The following is a 21,590-nucleotide window of genomic DNA, read 5'->3' as shown; positions in this document are numbered from 1 at the left end:
TAGGAAATACCATCATCCCTCCAGCAGAAGTCGTTATTCGGTAACATTACCACATCTCATACTAAGTGGGCTGTATTGCAAATATTGTGTTTACCAGTGTGCCATACCATTGCAAGAGTTACAATTTTGAACTGTTATTATAAAACTGCTACAAGCTAAGAATCCTTGTGTGGTACCTCCCAAGAGGATACCCAAGGCTCCTCCTTCACAGAAGAATTCGATAAGCATTAATCAGTCTGCTGCTTCTCGTTTCACTGACTGGAGGGGGAGATAAAATTGTACAGAACTTCAGCAGAGAAATATCAGATCTCCTCTAGACAGGGCCATCTTTAATATCGATTGGACCATGGACAAAAAATTTCTTGGGCCCCCTCTCCAAACAATTTTGCTCTCCACCTGCTCTGAGACATACAATAAATAGCAGCTAGACTCAAAATCTGTTTACTGAATCAGATCAGGCAGCGATTGCAATTGGTTGCCAGAGGTTACAGTGTATCATCATTACCACTCACTGATTAGTTGCTAGAGGTTACAGTACATGATTTCTGCTTGTTGATTGGTTGCTAGAGATTACTGTACATTAATACTGCCCACTGATTGGTTGCTAGAGGTTACTGCACATCATTACTGCTTACTGATTGGTTGCTAGTGGTCACAGCACATCATCTCCTCTCTGCCTGCACACCATGGACTGGGGAGGTGAGGGGACCCATTAATAGACAGAAAACTCCTAAGGATCCTAGGACTCTGGGGATCAGTGGCAGATCTGTTTGTGCTGGGCCAATAGTTGCAGGCGTGGGATTCCCCACCCCAGAGTTGCATATACACTTAGGGATGGGAATGCTCATGACATTCCGACCTATTATGGCCACATGGCTATATTAAGTTAATTTGGTCAATTACATGAGGCAATGTGGCCATATTAGGTTAATGATGCACCAAGCAACTCTCCCTTTTGTGTATGTTCAGCTGCAGGGTGAAGAATCCTGACAGTTTCCTTCCAGGTGCAGTCTAACATGGAATCGGACTGAACCCAAGACGAACCCAAGCTCACCCCTAGCCTCCTCTCCTATCAGACAAGGTCGGGCAGCCCAATCAGCTGCAACCAGGGCATTTCCCACCCCATAGTCGCACATACACAAAGGGGCTGGGATTATCATGATGTCATTGGCCTAAGATGGCCGTATGAAGTCAATTAAGTCAATTACATTTATATAGTTGTATTAGGTACTTGGATTGACCAAATATGGCCATATAGGTCAATGACATTCAACTAATAATAATAACTAATAATAAGTCAATGATGTTATAAGCATCCCCACCATGAATGTGCATGTCTTGGCCACAGCACATTGGACCAGTGGGGATGCTTTGATGTGACAAATTCTCATAGGTTTTGCCGCACTGAGCTGCCGAACCCAACTCTTCCCTATTAAGGGCTTATTAGATCTCTGGCTGGATGAAAAGGTATTTATATATACAGTGCGTGCCACGATTTTAAAGAGACAAAACATGAGGAAATGTGCATGTTTTGCCTGGATGTACTAAATAGGTTTTTTTTTTGTTTTTATAATTACCATGTCATATATATATACATTTTAGCCCATTGTGGATACACCGGCATAGCAAGTAGAACAAGTCGAAACTTACAATTTTACAAGTTGTGTCTATATCTTATGAGCAATTTAATACCAAGGCATTTCTTTTCTAAGAATACATACATTGCTTGCTGTTTGTTATTGGTACGCCTACATTTTTTATATACATGCTGTGTTAATTGATTTACTTACTGCAGAAGCATGTGTCTCTGAGTTTTTTCATTTATTTAACTGAAAACCAGTGAATGTGTACATACCGTATACAGCTCCACTGTCTTACAAGTGTAGAGATCATTTTTTTTTAATTCAAGGGCATGCAAGGTATTACAAGTATTTATGGTATATAGTGCCAGCAATTTATGCATAACTTTACATATTGTACATTCATGTCTGTCTTTGCACTCAAGGGGCTTACAGTCTAAAGTCCCTATCACATATGCATACATACACATACAGTTGTGCTCATAAGTTTACATACCCTGGCAGAATTTATGATTTCTTGGCCATTTTTCAGAGAATATGAATGATAACATAAAAACTTTTCTTTTACTCATGGTTAGTGTTTTGTTGAAGCCATTTATTATCAATCATCTGTGTTTACTCTTTTTAAATCATAATGAAACCAGGAACTAATTAAATGACCCAGATCAAAAGTTTACATACCCCATACTGTGTATTTCCCCCTTTAACATCAATGACAGCTTGAAGTATTTTGTGGTATTTGTGGATGAGGCTCTTTATTTTCTCAGATGGAAAAGCTGCTCATTCCTCTTGCCATAAAGCCTCCAATTCCTGTAAATTCTTGGGCTGTCTTGCATGAACTGTACGTTTGAGATCTCCCCAGAGTGGCTCAATCATATTGAGGTCAGGAGATTGAGATGTCCACTCCAGAACCTTCACTTTATTCTGCTGTAGCCAATGACAGGTCGACTTGGCCTTTGTTTTGGATCATTGTCATGTTGGAATGTCCAGGTATGTCCCATGCTCAGCTTCCTGGCTGATGAATGCAAATGTTCCTCCAGTATTTTTTGATAACATACTGAATTCATCTTGCCATCAATTTTGACCAAATTTCCTGTGCCTTTGTAGCTCACACATCCCCAAAACATCAGCGATCCACCTCCGTGTTTCACAGTAGGAATGGTGGACCTTTCATCATAGGCCTTATTGACTCCTCTCCAAATTTAGCATTTATGGTTGTGGCCAAAAAGCTCAATTTTGGTCTTATCACTCAAAATGACTGTGCCAGAATGTTTGAGGCTTGTCTCTTTGCTATTTGGCGGATTGTAAGTGGGATACTTTGTGGCATTTGCGTAGTAATGGCTTTCTTCTGGCGACTCGAACATGCAGCCCATCTTTCTTCAAGTGCCTCCTTATTGTGCATCTTGAAACAGCCACACCACATGTTTTCAGAGAGTCCTGTATTTCACCTGAAGTTATTTGTGGGTTTTTCTTTGCATCCCAAACAATTTTCCTGGCAGCTGTGGCGGAAAGTTTAGTTGGTCTACCTGACCATGGTTTGGTTTCAAAAGAACCCCTCATTTTTCACTCCATGAGGAGAGTTACGAACACTGCTGATTGGCATTCTCAATTACTTGGATATCTTTTTATATCCCTTTCCTGTTTTATACAGTTCAACTACCGTTTTCCGCAGATCTTTTGACAATTCTTTTGCTTTCCTCATGACTCAGAATCTAGAAATGTCAGTGCAGCACTGGATGAAAGAGCAAGGGTCTGTCAGAAGCCCAGAAATTCATTGACCTTTTAGACTCAGTTCACACCGGCGACTTAGCCACCTTACAAGTCGCGCTCCTTTCTGTACAATGAAACCGTTCTAATAGGAGCGACATAAGTCGCTCCGACTTAGAAAAAGGTTCCTGTACTACTTTTGGGGTGACTTCAGGCGACTTGAATTGACTTCTATACAGAAGTCATTTTGCAAGCCGCCGCTGAAGTCGGATGCAGGTCGCCTGAGGCATTCACGCTGCAAGTCGTACTGCCTCAGTGTGAACCGACCCTTGTGTACACACACTAATTACAAGCAAACAGATCACAGGTGAGGATGGTTACCTTTAATAGTCATTCAAATCCCTTTGTGTGAACTTATGTGCATGTTATCAGGCCAAAATCATCAGGGTATGTAAACTTTTGATCAGGGTCATTTGGCTAGTTTCTGTTGCCATTATGATTTAAGAAGAGTAAACACAGTTGATTAATAATAAATGGCTTCAGCCAAACACTAAGCATGAGTGAAAGAAAAGTTTTCATGTTATTCATATTTTCTGAAAAATGGCCAAGAAATCATAAATTCTGCCAGGGTATGTAAACTTATGAGCACAACTGTATATAAAAATCACAAATAGTATCTGCGCTAAGGCTCGAAATAGCAATAAGCAGCTGACACAATATTGTAGGCAACAATATGAGCTAAAATGATTGTAAGCTCTAATGAGCAAGGGCCCTCTGATTCATCCTGAATTGAATTGTTTGTAACTGTACTGTTTACCCTAAAGTTGTAAAGCGTCATGCAAACTGTTGGCACTATATTAATCCTGTATAATAATAATAATAATAATTATAATAATAAAAAAATATATATAAAAAATAGTGCACTGATAATTAAAAAGCAGACACAGTCTGACAAGGTACAAACACCACAATAAGAAATAAACTGAGAAAAGTGCAAAACAATCAGAGTTGGTCAGAAAAGTCCATAAAGTCCTTAAGTAGAGACCAGTAGTTGATGGTGCTCACAGAGATGTGACAAAGAGACCTTCACCCTCAATCCACATGGATAGCCTTTTACCACGCAGATTTTGGTCAAAAAGCGTAATCAAGAATCAACTCCAGGAATGGACCATCTCACATCTTTTCCCATTAGTATTCAATTTAATGCTTAATCCTAATCCGATGCACATCAATACTCCCTATAGAGAAAGAAAGAAACATCTCATAATTTAGTAAATCCAGAAGAAAAAAAAGATTTATTTATATTGCACTCACATTTCTATGTATAAAAACCCACTTTTCAATAAAAGGTTTCCTGTTAAACTCTTTTTTATTACATTTTGAAAAAGAAAACAAGCCAAAACAAAACAAACAAAAAATCAACGTTAGTATTCCTGTAATTACTTTATACAACACAATTTACATACAATTGCCTATTAAAAACATGGATACCTTTTCCAATCTTCCTCCTCCCTACATTTGAAAGACACACACCCTCTCCATCCAATAGTCCCCTCAAAAGAGAGAAAAAAAAAGGAAGAGGAAAAAAAAAAGGAGGGGGGGTAGAGAGTGCAAACAATAAATAACTTTAAAATGAGGGTACCAGAAGGGCTTATAAATGGCTGGCTTCAGACCAACCTGATGGTTGCTGCGTCTCAGTGCATGAGGATGTCACATGCCATAACTCCACCTTACGTGCTTCGTCATTGATGACATCATCAGGGACATGATACATACACATACTAAGGCCAATTTAGACAGAAACCATAACCAACTACAAACAAACAAAAATTTCAGAGCACACTTACTAGCCGACCTGCAAACAAACCAAATTAACGCTGTCTAAGCCCTTGTACACACGGTCGGAGAATCCGTCGGAATGTGTCCTATCGGACCGTGTCATCGGATAATCCGACTGTGTGTGGTATGCATCGGACTGATTCCATCGGAGTATCCGTCGGACCCAATTTTCCAACATGTTGGAAATATTTTCCGACCAACTGGGCCGATCGGACATACTCCGATCATGTGTAGAGAATTTTGATCGGACCAAGTGCCACGCATGCTCAGATCAAATTCCTACATCAAAGCTATTGGCTAGTAGCCTGAATGTAGTCCCATCGTAATGAAATTACGTCATCACGTTCTGAAAGATCGGATTTTTTTGCCAACTTTGTCCGACCGTGTGTATGCAACAGTTTCGGACAAGATCCGACGGACAAAATCCGACGGGCAAAATCCGACGGATTTGGTTGTGGAAATCTCCGACCGTGTGTACAGGGGCTAACAAGTCACATTAAAAACAGAGGGTTTCATTGCAACAAAATACAGGAATTAAAGGCTTAAAGCGGGAGTCCACCGGGACTCCGCGTTTTTTTTTTTTTTTTTAAAGCCAGCAGCTACAAATACTGCAGCTGCTGACTTTTAAAATAGTGACACTTACCTGTCCAGCGCGCCCGCGATGTCGGCACCCGAAGCCGATCGCTAGGTCGTCTGTCGGGTCCTGCCGCCGCCATCTTGGGTATGGGAATCAGGAAATGGAGCCTTTCGGCTTCATTTCCCGGTTCCCTACTGCGCATGCGCGAGCCGCGCGGCGCAATCCGGACGGTCCCCGCTGCCTCTGGGAACTGTGTGTTTCCCAGCAGGCAGCGAGGCACTTGCGCAAAGGGGTGGGCAGTTGCGGAAAGGGGCGTAATCTACGCCCCTTTCCGCAGACAGCTATCCCGGAAGTGGGTGCAGTTACCTGGATTATCCAGGTAACTGCACCCCCCTCCCCCCTGAAAGGTGCCAATTGTGGCGCCGGAGGGGGGGGGGATTCCGATGAGCGGAGGTCCATTTTAGGGTGGACCTCCGCTTTAAATAACAAAAAAAATACAAGAACCACATTTAAAGTGGAACTTTATCCAAAAGTGGATGTTCTACTTGTTTGCATTCCTCCCCTTCACTGCCACATTTGGCACTTTTTTGGGGGGGGAGCGGGTACTTGGTTTTGACAGGTACCCCCTTACACTTCTGGTCAGATGCGCTGGAAGTTTGCGCTCCCTCCTTCCCTCTTAGCTTTCTGGAACACATCACAGGTCGCTGAAGACTATGGGGCCATTCACAAAGCGCAGTAGAAAAGTGTCTGTCACTTCTTGTTTCCCTTACTTACGATGCCGTCACCTGCACCGGAAGCCCATTGAAGAATCGGCTCAGATGAGGACATCGCTGGATCCCTGGACAGGTAAGTGTCCTTATATTAAAAGTCAGCAGCTACAGTATTTGTAGCTGCTGACTTTTAATTTTTGGGGGGGGAGCCTGGAGCTCCGCTTTAAAGATTGCCAAGCTGCAAAGTATTACATTTTAGCTTTTGGGTTACACTTTTAAGGACGGCAATGAAAAGATCATGACGACCCTCCATAGATGCACGTTGTATATAATAACGAATTACAAAAGGTTGTAAAAACTAATGTTTTGTTTAACGTTATTGAACAGGACCATATGCCTCTGGTGACCTTGACGGAGATATTTTAATTTAAAACACTGAACATGCAAAGGTTTCAGATGAAAAATCAAAACCTGCCTCGAATAAGAGAACCCTAACCTACGTGTTTATAACGCAGTAACCACTTTCAGACCGGACCATTTTGCTGGTAAATGACCAGAGGTCTTTTTACACTTTGGCACTGCGCTGCTTTAACTGGTAATTGCGCGGTCATGCAATGTTGTACCCAAACAAAATTTGCGTCCTTTTCTTCCCACAAATAGAGCTTTCTTTTGATGGTATTTGATTGCCTCTGCGATTTTTATTTTTTGCGATATAAACGTAAAAAGACCGCAAATTTTGAAAAAAAATGATATTTTCTACTTTTTGTTATTAGAAAAATCCAATAAACTCAATTTTAGTCATACATTTAGGACAAAATGTATTCAGCCACATGTCTTTGGTAAAAAAAAAGTCAATAATTGTATATTTATTGGTTTGCGCAAAAGTTGTCACATCTACAAACTAAGGTACGTTTTCTGGAATTTACGCAGCTTTTAGTTTACGACTGCCTATCTCATTTCTTGAGGTGCTAAAATGACAGGGCAGTACAAAACCCCCCCAAATGACCCCATTTTGGAAAGTAGACCCCCTAAGGAAATTGATAAGAGGCATGTTGAGCCCATTGAATATTTTATTTTTTTGCCTCAAGCGATTGAATAATGACAAAAAAAAAATTTTTTTTTTTTTTTTACACAAAGTTGTCACTAAATGATATATTGCTCACACATGCTATGGGCGTATGTGAAATGACACCCCAAAATAAATTCTGCTGCTTCTCCTGAGTACGGGGATACCACATATGTGGGACTTTTTGGGAGCCTAGCCGCGTACAGGGCCCCGAAAACCAAGCACCGCCTTCAGGCTTTCTAAGGGCGTAAATTTTTGATTTCACGCCTCACTACCTATTACAGTTTTGAAGGCCATAAAATGCCAAGATGGCACAAAACCCCCACAAATGACCCCATTTTAGAAAGTAGACACCCCAAGCTATTTGCTGAGAGGCATGTTGAGTCCATGGAATATTTTATATTTTGCCACAAGTTGCGGGAAAATTACAAACTTTTTTTTTTTTTTTTTTTTTTTCACAAAGTTGTCACTAAATGATATATTGCTCATGCATGCCATGGGCATATGTGAAATGACACCCCAAAATAAATTCTGCTGCTTCTCCTGAGTACGGGGATACCACATATGTGGGACTTTTTGGGAGCCTAGCCGCGTACGGGGCCCCGAAAACCAAGCACCGCCTTCAGGCTTTCTAAGGGCGTAATTTTTTGAGTTCACTTCTCACTACCTATTACAGTTTTGAAGGCCATAAAATGCCAAGATGGCACAAAACCCCCACAAATGACCCCATTTTAGAAAGTAGACACCCCAAGCTATTTGCTGAGAGGCATGTTGAGTCCATGGAATATTTTATATTTTGCCACAAGTTGCGGGAAAATTACAAACTTTTTTTTTTTTTCACAAAGTTGTCACTAAATGATATATTGCTCACGCATGCCATGGGCATATGTGAAATGACACCCCAAAATAAATTCTGCTGCTTCTCCTGAGTACGGGGATACCACATATGTGGGACTTTTTGGGAGCCTAGCCGCGTACGGGCCCCAAAAACCAAGCACCGCCTTCAGGCTTTCTAAGGGCGTTACAGTTTTGAAGGCCATAAAATGCCAAGATGGCACAAACCCCCCCCCCCAAATGACCCCATTTTAGAAAGTAGACACCCCTAAATTTAGGGGTACACTAGTGAGACTAGGTAATAAATGGCGGGTGCCCTGAAACTATAAAAAAATAACTAACCAACCAGCGTCACCTGTAACAGTTATATGGTGATCACTGGTGAAAGGGTTAACTAGGGGGCAATCAGGGGGCTTTATGCGGTAGTATATGGGGGTCCCTGGCGCTATAAAAAGCTGCGGCGAACCTAAATACCTACCTGCCTAACTAGCGTCACCTGTGACACTAATACAGCGATCAGAAAAACGATCGCTTATTAGGCTGGGTTCACACTGGAGCGATGCGGGAACGCCACGAATGCGCGGCGGGTTCCCGCATCGCATGCCTCCCGGCGGCAGTTCACACTGCCCTATGCGAACTGCTGGGAGTGTCAGTGAAATGTTAATGACACCCCCAGATCAGTTCGCATATCGCAGTGCGATCTGCAAACTTGGATCGCATGGTGTGAACACCCATGCGATCCGATTCTGCTGCGGACCAAAAAAAGGGTCCCGTGCGAGTTTGCGGCGGGTGCGGCGGGTGCGACACGAATTCAGCCATACTATCTGTATAGCTGAACTCGAATCGCACAGAGATCGGATGTGATTTGCACTGCAGTGCGGTGCGAATCACATCCGTTCTCATAAACCGCTGCAATGTGAACCCAGCCTTAGTGACACTGGCGACGGGGGGTGATCACGGGGTTAAACCTTTATTGGGGGGGTTAGGGGGGTACCTTAGAACTAAAGGGGGCTAACCCTAACTGCCCTAACAGTTATTAGTCACAAATGACACCTGCCGGGTGATCAGGGGGTTAAACCTTTATTAGGTAATAAATGGCGGGTGCCCTGAAACTATAAAAAAATAACTAACCAACCAGCGTCACCTGTAACAGTTATATGGTGATCACTGGTGAAAGGGTTAACTAGGGGGCAATCAGGGGGCTTTATGCGGTAGTATATGGGGGTCCCTAGCGCTATAAAAAGCTGCGGCGAACCTAAATACCTACCTGCCTAACTAGCGTCACCTGTGACACTAATACGGCGATCAGAAAAATGATCGCTTATTAGGCTGGGTTCACACTGGAGCGATGCGGAAACGCCGCGAATCCGCGGCGGGTTCCCGCATCGCATGCCTCCCGGCGGCAGTTCACACTGCCCTATGCGAACTGCTGGGAGTGTCAGTGAAATGTTACTGACACCCCCAGATCAGTTCGCATATCGCAGTGCGATCTGCAAACTCGGATCGCATGGTGTGAACACCCATGCGATCCGATTCTGCTGCGGGCCAAAAAAAGGGTCCCGTGCGAATTTGCGGCGGGTGCGGCGGGTGTGGCGGGTGCGGCGGGTGCGGCGAATGGCTGAACTCGAATCGCACAGAGATCGGATGTGATTTGCACTGCAGTGCGGTGCGAATCACATTCGTTCTCATAAACCGCTGCAATGTGAACCCAGCCTTAGTGACACTGGCGACGGGGGGTGATCACGGGGTTAAACCTTTATTGGGGGGGTTAGGGGGGTACATTAGAACTAAAGGGGGCTAACCCTAACTGCCCTAACAGTTATTACAGTCACAAATGACACCAATGCAAAAAAAAAAAAAAAAAAAAAAAAATGACATTGGTGTCACTGTGACTGGGGGGCAGGGGTAATTGGGGGGGTGATCGGGGGGTAAAGGGGGGGTGTGAGTGTGCCTGGCATGTTCTACTGTGTGTGGGATGTGTTGGTGCAACTCACTGATCCGCTCTCCTCCGTGTCGGAACGAAAAATACCGACACGGAGGAGAGAATACATCACTTCCTCTCCTGTGTTTACATTACAGGAGAGGAAGTGATGTCACCGGGGATTTCCATTCGTCGGGAGCGATCGCGAGGGGGTGGCCATGAATGAATGGCCGTCCCCTCGTCCGGGATCGCTCCCGAACGAAAACCGACCGCCGCAGGCACCGGGCGGGGGCCCGATCGGGCCCCCGACCCGCGGGAGGCAAAACACGTACATCTACGTGCTTATGCCTGCCCGTGCCATTCTGATGACGTAGATCGGCGTTAGGCGGTCGGCAAGTGGGTAATGTGTTTCATTATCCCCTATTCTGGGGGGGGGGGGGTTCGGCTTGTATTACTAGGTGTAAGCACACAGCAATATATAATAAAGAAAGAAGAGAGCTGAAAGCCTATCTCCAGTTTTTCTGGATGAAACCTTTTTTTTTTTTTTTTTCTTTAACCAAATCCACAGTCAGTGAACTGTTAAAATAATCTAGGAGGTATAAATCTTGTAAAGACGTGCAAGCCTTCCATTTGTTCATTTTTTTTATATGGATGGTTGTTGACCTTGATCTTCTACAGGCAAGTTATAGTCTGCTTTCTATGCACTATTTAAAAAGAAGAATTGAATGGTTTAAGTGGATACTGACATCTAAGTCAACAAATCCGCACACTTGAAACTAACACGCGGGTAAATATGACAGGAGATATAACGCCTTTGTTAAGCACTGGCAAACATACGGCAGGCTGAGGCTTCAGAACGGCGGGTACAGTGCCAGTCCGTGAAAGGAAAAACATTAAACTCTCTAATAAAAAGCCAAAATATTTTACACCGCTCCGCAGATGGAAACATTAAAAAGCATGGCAGTGTGGTTTAAAGAGGTAGAACCCAAAAAACTAAAATGTAATACATACACAGCGAACTCCCTCTTTTTAGGACCTTTTTTAATCATGTCTTTGTCTTAATAAATTTATTTATTTTTATACAATTGTGTATGTAAGTTGTTAATGTACCATAGTTGCCTTAGACCCTCTACCTTTGTTTTACTGTAGTATATTGAAGTGTGTCAGTGTAGTTTTACTGCAGTATATTGTAGTGTGTCAGTGTAGAGTTTCATAGTTTCATAGTTAGTAAGGTTGAATAAAGACACCAGTCCATCCAGTTCAACCTGAGTGAGTGTCTACAATTGTCCCTATCCCTGTACATTGCACACTGACATTGGTCCCTACCCTCAAGGAGCCCACAATCCAAGGTCCCCATTTATATACTAGGGCCAATTTTGGACAGAAGCCAATTAACCTACCTGCATGTCTTTGGATTGTGGGAGGAAACCCACACAGGCACAGGGAGAACATGCAAACTCCAGGCAGGTAGTGTCATGGTTGGGATACGAACCAGCAACCCTTCTTACTGCTTGGTGAGAGTGATAACCCCTACACAACTGTGCCGCCCTTAGAGAGTCCTCAGTTAAAAGTGCACCAAACACCACTTTCCATTGATTAAAGTGCATCCAAGCACACATTTCACTGTCTCTATTATATTTCGGTAATAAGACCCCCATCCTATCATGTCTGGGAGGTCACCAAAGAGAGGAAAACATCCCATGGCACTGTGGGGGGGCCAGCAGCATATGTGTCCACAGGCAAAGCTGGACGTGGTCCATCCATGCAGAGGAGGTGGTGGACTGGCTAGCTAATCCATCCAGCAATTTGGTGGTGCAGCGTTTCTTAAATAGGTACCAGGGGTTGGAATATCTGCTAAAGCAGGCCAGAAGAGTCTGTAGCCATTTCAGGGGGTCATACACACCCAGTGCTCGGTTGGCTGAAATTCAACGGGAATTCCACCTGCCCATAAACCGCCCAATTTGTGATATCCCTACCAGGTGGAACTCCACTTTGGCAATTCTGCAGTGGCTGCACATGCAGCAGAGGGCCGTCAACGAGTACATGTGAGTATGGCACAAAGACTGGCTCAGAGCAGCTCGGCTTTTTTGTCCACACACCAATGGCTGCTGATTAAGGATGCATGCACTGTACTGTCACCATTTTAGGAGGCAACAAGGATGGGGAGCCGTGATAATGCATACATCGGTGACACAATCCCTGTTCTGTTCCTGCTGGAACACAATCTGCATGGCATTACGGACAGGGCACTCAAGGCAGAGCAGTAGGAGGAAAAGGAGGACTTCCTTTCCTCTCAAGGCCCGCTTTATGAAAACACCATTCTTATGACGCCACAGAACACACAAGAGAAGATAAAGGAGGAGCAGAATTCTGGCTGTTTTGGAGGCATTGAAGCAGAAGAAGACATACGTCACATCTTAAGAAATGGTTTTTCCATCCACAGAACCCTTGGGAGTAGTACGGGGCTGAAAGGAGGCATTTCTAGATACTGGAATCCTCAGTGACCACAAGGCCTGTGCCTCACATGCCTCAACAAACTTGCGGACCTAAGAATTTGTGGCATTACTATTGGTTGGCAACCCTCCTTGACCACCGTTACAACGGGAAAGTCTCAGAACTCATCCTGTCTCCATAGAGGGAGCAGAGGATGAAATATCTTAACACTTTAAAGTTTATGTAATGTCTTTCCAGACTCTGGTAGGTACAGTCCCATGGAAAAGCTAGTTTTGAGGCTTCTGTTGGTTAAGAGAGGAGTGGTGGAGAAGGGACGGCGTCAGTGATGAATTTAAAAAAATGTTTAGTTCTCAGCACCCCGGGTAGTCAGCTTCCATACCCCATTGGCAGTGCCTGCATCATATGGTGGGAGATTACCTAGGAACAAAAACAGACATGGAAAGCTTTCCAGTTCACGATCCACTGGGTTACTGGGTCATGAGAATAGACCACTGACCAGAACTTGCCCAGTATGCAATTGAGCTGCTGGGCTGCCCTGCACCCAGCTTTCTTTCTGAATGGGCATTCAGTGCTTCCACAGGTTTTGTGACAGATAAAAGATTGTGTCTGTCCACAGACTCTGTTGACCAACTGACATTTATCAAAATGAATCATCCCTGGATTAGCAGTAGCTATCAAGCCCCTGATGCCGATGTCGCAGATTAAGTGTTTTCTGGATCTGGAATCTGTGCAACACTGTCTACACTGCCTAGCGTTTATTTTTGTGGGCATAATTAACATCCAAGGACCAATTTATCTGCACCTGTTTGACAGGTGCATATAATTTACATTTTTGACAGCAAGGCCAATTCTTGCTTTCATCAAGAGTACCTATATAGCGTTAACACCAAAAGCCCAACACCCAAAGCCCAATTTTTCCACACCTGTCTGACCAGGGAATATAATTTAAATTTTTGACAGTGTAGCACCCTCTAGTGTGCTAGAGTAGGTAGCGTTAGATTTTTGTTAGTGTAGGTAAAATGTTTTGGCTTGGCTGGCAGCCAAGCCTGTGTTTTAATCTGGGTCAGGGCAGTGATCCAGAGAGGGCTGGTATGACTCAGTGGGCAGTATCTCTGCTACCTCCGTCTACTTCTGGAACTTGCTGGAAACTTCCAGAAGAATGGGAAGGAGGTTAGGAGGAGCTTCCTGGAGTATTCATAGGGGTCCTGACCAATCCCCAACAGATGGGTTGGCAGGGGGCAGGCCCCCTCAAATACACAGGGTGAGCCCATTTGGGCAGGAGAGTTTGGGTGGAAGTTGGAGATAGAGTGCTAGGAGGCAGTCAGTGGACCCTTGAGGGTAACCCCCTAGTCTGGGGGGGTGTCCTTAGACCTGGGAGCTCGTGTAGGAGGGATCCTCTGACATCCCAAGGAGGAATCCTGTCCAGTGGCATGAGAGCACGTGTGAGGACAGCAGGAGCCAGTGAGCAATTCTGGGAGATTTCCAAGGAAGACAATCAGGTGGGCTGGTGAGTGTTACAGTCAGTGAGGACTGAGAGGCAGCCTGAGAGGACTGGGTGAGAGCAGTCTGAGATGTATGCAGAGTCAATCAAGGTGAGTAGAAAATTCTGGACAGCCGCACTCCAAATGAAACTTCTTGTGCCTTAATTAGAACATCAGGATCACACTGCACATGTCACAGCAAAGTAATATAGAACCAAAAACAGCTGACGCGTTTCACACTAAATGTATGAGTAAGCACTACGTTTAGTGTGAAAGGTGTAAGATGTTTTTGGTTCTGTATTACTTTGCTGTGACATGTACAGTGTGATCATGATGTTCTAATAAAGGCACAAGAAGTTTCATTTGGAGTACGGCTATCCAGAATTTTCTACTCACCTTGATTTGCTATATACATTAGCCAGCACCTGGGGCTCTTCATTTCCTAGAGGAAAAACCTTTTTGTTTCAGCAGACCTACCATGAGTGGTGGTAACCCCTTCTCTTTATATGTATGCAGAGTCAGTCTGGGAGGACTGTGGAAGCCTAGCCGGGGGGCTAGAGAAAGAGGCAGCTGCAGCCAGGTGGGCTGGCAGTGCCTGAAGAGGTGGTACTGAGATCAGTAGCCACAGAACGATAGCTGGGTACTAGAACTATGCTACACAACCAAGGGGCCTGCGGTCCCTGCCTGTGAAGGGCATTTGCTACAATCTGACTGAGCCCTATTGGCAGATCACCCAACAGTGTGCCAGCACTGGTCCTGGGAGTTGTTGTGCTTCAAACAAGTGTTGTGCTGCAGGACGCAGAGGAGTGTGTAAATAGTCTGTATAGAAGAAGTTGTCCCTGGAAAGTTCTACCAAAGTCAAGGGGGCATCCCATAATAACCGTCACCCCATCCAAGTTTAATACCCCTAATAAAAATACAAAAGAACAACGCTGCAAGGACTGTTTCCTGACTGAAGAGTGCCGTAGAAAATTCTGTGTGCCTGGCCATGCAGGGTAAGGATTCCCCTTTCCCCAGTGGCTCCTGAGGGGGTAGTGCTACAACAGCAAGGCCAACGCTTTCATCAATAATACCTCTATAGGGTTACGATGTGAAGGCATCACCAACACCCAAAGCCTAATTTTTCTGCACCTGTTACTTCTAAATTCAGAATTTATCCAAAAAATCTCTAATCTTGTTCCAAGTACACTAAATTGTAATCTCATCATACAGACTGGCTTCCCAAGTCATTATTTATTAAATAAAGGAAGCTTGTCGGAAAAATAAATTTTTTTCGATTTTATAAATGTTATTTTTGCTGCAGCAGGTTCTATACATGGTACAGATGCAAAACTTTACTGGCAGACTAAGGGGACCCCCAGGCACTATATTTAAAGTAATTGTTCATTTTTATTATTCCACTTTAAGCATCAGTAAATCACTGCTCATTTAAAAATTATCTTTTTTTAAATTGATACATGTCCCCTAGAGCAGTACCTGGACCCCCATTCCCTTTGTATGCCCAATAATTTTCATATAAGGCCTTCAAAATACACACTTTTGATTTTTACATTTGGGGTCTCATAGACTTCAATGGGGTTCACTGCTCAGCTCCGAACTTTTGTGATGTTCGAAAGTTCTAGTGCAAACTGAACCAGGGGGCGTTCAGTCCATCTCTAGTCAGGATATGGTTTGCCTACTCAACTCCTAGCACACACTAAAGGTGCTACATATGTGGCTTTCCTGGCCTTTTTCTTCCATGTGACTCCACTGTGCTGCTCATGGAAGTCACACACATGAGGTCGCAGCGGGATACTGTTGAGCCTGCCATATCCTGAGTAGGAGACCAGCTTTACATACAAAATGCATTTGACTCTTTTCTGTATAGAGAGTTAATTTGCTCTGGTATGAGTCTTATCATACCATTGGTGGTGAAGCACATGTGGTATTGATACCTTTAACTACGATTAACATTCACTTTTCATTTTGATCCAGTGCTATTTGCACCATTTGGGACTATTTATGTTATTTATACATTTGTATGGATGTTTTATGATTCAAATGATTTATATGATTATTTACTGCCTTTCCTGCTGGCAGAACACAATGACATACTGGTTATACTCAAGTTGGTCAATAGATCGGCTTGTGTACATAGAGGGTACCCATACATGGATCGAAATTTTGATCCATGTATGACTGGCTTTAGTTCTTTATGGAGACAGGGCTTAGAAAAGTCATTGTCTTTTTACAGGCAGGTGACCACACTGTCCGGACAGACTGGGTCTATGGGTCTATAGGTCAATGCATAAACAGGCATTTAAAACAGAACAGATCCTTCATGTGTGGCTTTGATTTGGAGATGGTTTTCTTCTGCCCTGTGTTTGATGAAGCGTTGTTTCAAGTTTCTTTTGCTTTCCTGTTAACTAAGAAGATCCTTTGCAAACAAAGCCCATATACACAAGTCCTTTAGCATATATAAGACCTCCTACCAGGGTTTTAGGCTGCTCTGTACAGGTGGCTAATGAGTGGGTGTCAATCAGTACTGCTGTAGCTCATGTCAGTAGCTGCTGTCCGTTTGCTAAAGTCAAGTAGAAAGTGAGTGGAGTATGTCAGGGCCCCTCCGCAATCGACCTTCAGAAGATGTTTCCGTTATTGCAATTGGTACGAGCATCAGGAACTCACTTGTTGTGCACACATCCAGCCTGTGGTCAGTGGACAGCTTCCTGGAATGCAATATAAATAAAGGTATTAAGGATTAAAAACATGTACAATGAAGGAAACCATTGCACATTATATTCACATACAGTTATCACTGTTTTTGATTATCATTATTATTGGCTTATAATAAGTTGGCTTGTGATTTCTCACTGTCACCAGCAGATATCACTGGTATCACAGATCATAGTATGAGATTTCATAAACAAAAGTAAGTTATGAATATTTATATTTTCTTCAGCCAATCCAGTAGGTTTAGGCCACTGGTGCATGCGGGGGAGGATATAAATATCTGGGACAGGCCATTTATTATTATTATTATCGATTTATATAGCACCAACAGTTTACGCAGCGCTTTACAACGTATGGGGGGGGACAACACAATTAAAGTACAATACAAAAGGTACAGGAGGGCCCTGCTCATAGAGCTTACATTCTAAAGGGAGGGGGTGGTGTTACAAAAGGTAATAGCTGCAGAGAATGATTTGATGGGGGGTGGCTCGGGGACAATTAGGTGGGTGTGGGGTAGGCTTCCCTGAATAAATGAGTTTTCAGGGAACTCTTAAAGGTAGACAGGGTAGGGGCTGAACGGACAGACTGGGGCAGGGAGTTCCAGAGGATGGGTAAGGCTCTGGAGAAGTCTTGAAGGCCATGTGCTCTCTATTGCTTTCCCTGGGCTGAGGCCTAGGTAGGTGCTGGTGCTGTTAGGCCCAATAGCCTGGTTTGGGGCCTAATGTGTGTTAACATGTTCCTGAAGCTGTCCAGCCTGGTCTGGAGGAAGCTGTGCCAAGTAGGAGACTCAGGTCTAGGACCCTTGCTGGAGAGAGCCAGGAAGAAGGCTGGTCTCTCAGAAGGGCCTGGTGACTCACTTGGAGGAGGCACTGGAATTTGAGAACGTGCTTACAGTGTTGCCTGGTCATTTTAAAAGTTCTGACACTAAAGCTAGACATTGATCTGGATCTGGATCTGGAGAGTCTGTAAATGATCTGCTACGGTATCTAGGAACGCTAACCCTCACCTCCTCAGCAAGTGTGCAATAAAAAAGAAAAACTATAGTGACTGGTGCCCAATGTCATTTTCTCTTTTTTAAAGTTTTATATAAAGTTTTATGAAACCACATGGCCATATTAGGTCAATGACATTGGCTCAATATGACCTTGTAGCCATATTAGATTAATGATATCAAGAACAATCCTGCCCCTTTGAATTCATGAAGCTGTGGAGCATCTGGAAGTGAACATAATGCTGTGGATCATCTAGAAGTGTCAGCCTCAGCTTCATCACAGCACTTGAAGCTGCATGGCGAGGAACCTCCACCTGAAGCTCATTGGCCCAATACTGACAGTTGCCTTCCAGGCTCAGACAAACATGGGTTTAGACCGAACCCAAGCCCATTCCTATTTAGGTTCTTCGTGTCACCTAGATGTGCAATGCCTCCAAACTCCATATGTATGTAACTACAATGAATTTGTGGCCTCACACTGATGATATCACTTCTAAATGCGCCACAGCTTCATGTTCACTTCTGGATGTCCCACAGCTTGATGTACACAAAGGGGTTGAGATGCTTGTGTCATCATTGACCTAATATGGCCATATGGCCATATTAGGTCAATATTGTTGACCTAATATGGTCACATGGCCATATTAGGCCAATGACATTGATTAATATGACCTTGTAGCCATATTAGATTGATGATATCAAGAGCAATCCTGCCCTATTGTGTATGCAAAGTTGTGGGACATATAGAATTGTCAGCCTCGAGTTCACTGCAGCATATGAAGCTGCAAGGTGGGGAACTCCAACCCGAAGCTCATTGGCCCAGCACTGACAATTGCCTTCCAGGTCCAGACAAACATGGGTTTAGGCAACATTTGTCAAACACAAGGCCACGGGCCAAATATGGCCCACCAGGCTTTGTCATGTGGTCCTCCCAACCAGTTTTGCAGCCGGAATGTGATGGAACTCCATTCTGCCACTTCCAACTTTCACCCTCTGCTCCTGTTCCTGCTTGTTTTAACAAGGGACAGCTTTGTATTTAGCAGCTTCCAAATGCAGCAGAACAGGTATATCAAAGCCAAATACATGGGTAGAAGAGAGACACCTACACAGGGTTGTACTAGAATCACCTGCATAGGGAGTTACTAGAATGGGGCTGGGGAAGGGGGCATAGGGCACCCCTGGAACTGCACTCTGTACATAGCACACCCTGAACTCTGTATGTAATACACTCCTGAACTCTGCACTCTGTACGTAACTTACTACTGAACCCTGCATTCTGTACATAACTCACTCCGGAACTCTGCATTCTATACGTAACACACTCCTCACCTCTGCACTCTGTATGTAACGCACTACTGAACTCTGCACTCTTTATGTAACCCATTCTGGAATTCTTCCCTCTGTGCTTAAATTGCTTCTGAACCCTGCACTCTGTACATTGTACAGTGTAATTGTGAACCTTGAACTCTGTACGTAGTGTAATATTGAACCATATGCTCTGTACGTATCACACCCCAGATACAACCAACCCTTTGAGGGCAACCATACTTTTGATGCGGTCCACGATGAGGTTGAGTTTGACACCCCTGGTTAAGACAGAACCCAGGCCCATTGCTATTTAGGATCTATGTTTGTCACTTAGATGTGCCCATGTGGAAAGTGTATGTAAATCACAAGATTCGCTGCACAGAATCGCAAATTGTTTAGCAGGTAATGCCATTTATATAGTAAACATGTAGCTTAGCTGGGTATTCAGAGTATGCAGAGTTTCACTTTAACAATTCATGTTGTGTTATCCTACTTCTGGTGTAATGATCAGGCCATCACAGGAAGAGAAAGTGACATGGAGTATTTAGATGTACTGAGTGACAACCTGAGATTACCTAATTGGTTGAGGATTGCCCCAGCTAACACTGAAAGATAAGCACCCTGTGCTCAAAGAGTAAAGAAGAAAGAAAAAAAAAAAAGAACAACAGTATGTCAAGTTGTGCTATTAAAGTCCAGTAAAAGTATCTGCTGTGTGTTCTGGGGAGGGGGGAGGAAGGGGAAGCCTCCCAGACACAAGAGATGTTTGAAAGTTGAGTCAGTCTATGGGTTGCTTCCAGCTTCAAAGGCTGATTTGCATCCACCCTATCTCGGTACGTGAACTCCATGAATGGAATCACACACCTATATCTCTAGGATTTAATTAGTTGTTTAGACATGTAGCTTTGTTTGGTTTTAACTAAGTGGTGTAGCTCTAGTCTACCCTCTTCTTCTTCTCCCTTTTTACATTCTTTCGCTCCCTCCCTCTTCCATTGTAGAAAATACCCTTTAATCAGAATATAATTTGAAGCCTTTCTGAAAATCATAACTTAAAAAAAAAAAAAAAGTACAGGTTTGTTCTGGGGGCTCACTGGATGAGCATTCAATCTTCAAGGAGTATTACCATGATTTTATATATATATTTATATATATATATATATATATATATATATATATATATATATATATATATATATATATATATATATATATGTATGTATATATATATATATATATATATATATATATATATATATAATTTTTTTTATATATATATATATATATATTTATTTATATATATTTATTCCATTTTCACAATTTTTATTACATACAGAGAAGAGAACATGAAACATTATAAACAAAAGAAGAAGTAAAGGAGATAAAGATAAAAAAGATGACAGCATGCTTATCACCATCGATATTTTAAAATAACCCTTAAAAGAGGGGAGGGGACTTTCTCCCTAACCCTTCCATACTAATATAACTATTCCTATCTCATTTATTTTATATTACCATGATTTAAAGCAGAACTACATTCGAGAATGAAAAGAAACACATGGATAGCCCAATAAAAAATGAATTAACAAAAAGAAAAAAAAAAATCAATGTTTAGCTTTGAGTCAAAAATTTGATGGCCAACATCATTCAACCCACTTCCTCTGAGCCCAGGTTTTCCTGGACCTGTCCAACCTGTGATTGGACAGAGAGAGGATAAGCAGCACAGTATCACTTTGCTCTCCCCTCCTATCAGCATCCTTTTTTTGTCAGCACAGGATCTGATTGGAATTCTAGTTCTGCTTCTTCTTTTTGTGCTCCAGCCCTGCTGTACAGAGATTGCAAGAGGCTGATACCAGGTTCTTACACTGCTTTCATTTAAAAAAAAAATACATTTAAATATAAAAGATATCCATTGTTATAGACATATATCTATAGTATGGTACTATGAGTCTTTTATATTTGCTTATTATTCAGCTTTACTTTGTATTTGTTTGCTAAAAAAAAATCTTATGTGTGTATATATATATATAATTTAGATCAAATCTTTATACTGTAGATAGATAGATAGATAGATAGATAGATAGATAGATAGATAGATAGATAGATAGATAGATAGATAGATAGATAGATAGATAGATAGATAGATAGATAGATAGATTTGTATATACACACACAAGTTTGTTTCTGAAAAGTGCAGGAAACTTTTTGAAGAACCCTTGTGTGTGTATATATATAATTTAGATCTAATCTTTATACTCTGTATATTTAGATATATATCCATAGATATATATATGTATATATAGATAGATAGATAGATAGATAGATAGATAGATAGATAGATAGATAGATAGATAGATAGATAGATACACACAAGGGTTCTTCAAAAAGTTTCCTGCACTTTTCAGAAACATTTTGAAGA

The 21,590-nt window shown here is 42.7% G+C and overlaps 1 long non-coding RNA gene across 6 annotated transcripts in view; it reads right to left on the bottom strand.

Annotated features, from left to right (window-relative positions):
* Positions 1-1,802: 1,802 nt before the first annotated feature.
* The window catches only part of LOC143963167 (uncharacterized), a 133,930-nt gene continuing 114,142 nt past the window's right edge, over positions 1,803-21,590 (bottom strand). For 4 of the 6 annotated variants that reach the window (XR_013270894.1, XR_013270896.1, XR_013270895.1 and 1 more), the window contains 2 exons: positions 16,641-16,874; positions 1,803-4,525 (listed from right to left, as the gene is read on the bottom strand). This is a non-coding gene — a long non-coding RNA (uncharacterized LOC143963167). The remainder of the gene's footprint in view (positions 4,526-16,640; positions 16,875-21,590) is intronic. The other 2 variants (XR_013270898.1, XR_013270897.1) reach the window with 1 other exon arrangement.

Source organism: Lithobates pipiens, unplaced genomic scaffold, assembly GCF_037356315.1.
Source record: "Lithobates pipiens isolate NorthernLeopardFrog02 unplaced genomic scaffold, aLitPip1_a1.2 Scaffold_8, whole genome shotgun sequence".
NCBI lineage: Eukaryota > Metazoa > Chordata > Amphibia > Anura > Ranidae > Lithobates > Lithobates pipiens.
The sequence above is the reverse complement of the archived record's forward strand: the minus strand, read 5'-3'. Positions and strand labels throughout refer to the sequence as shown.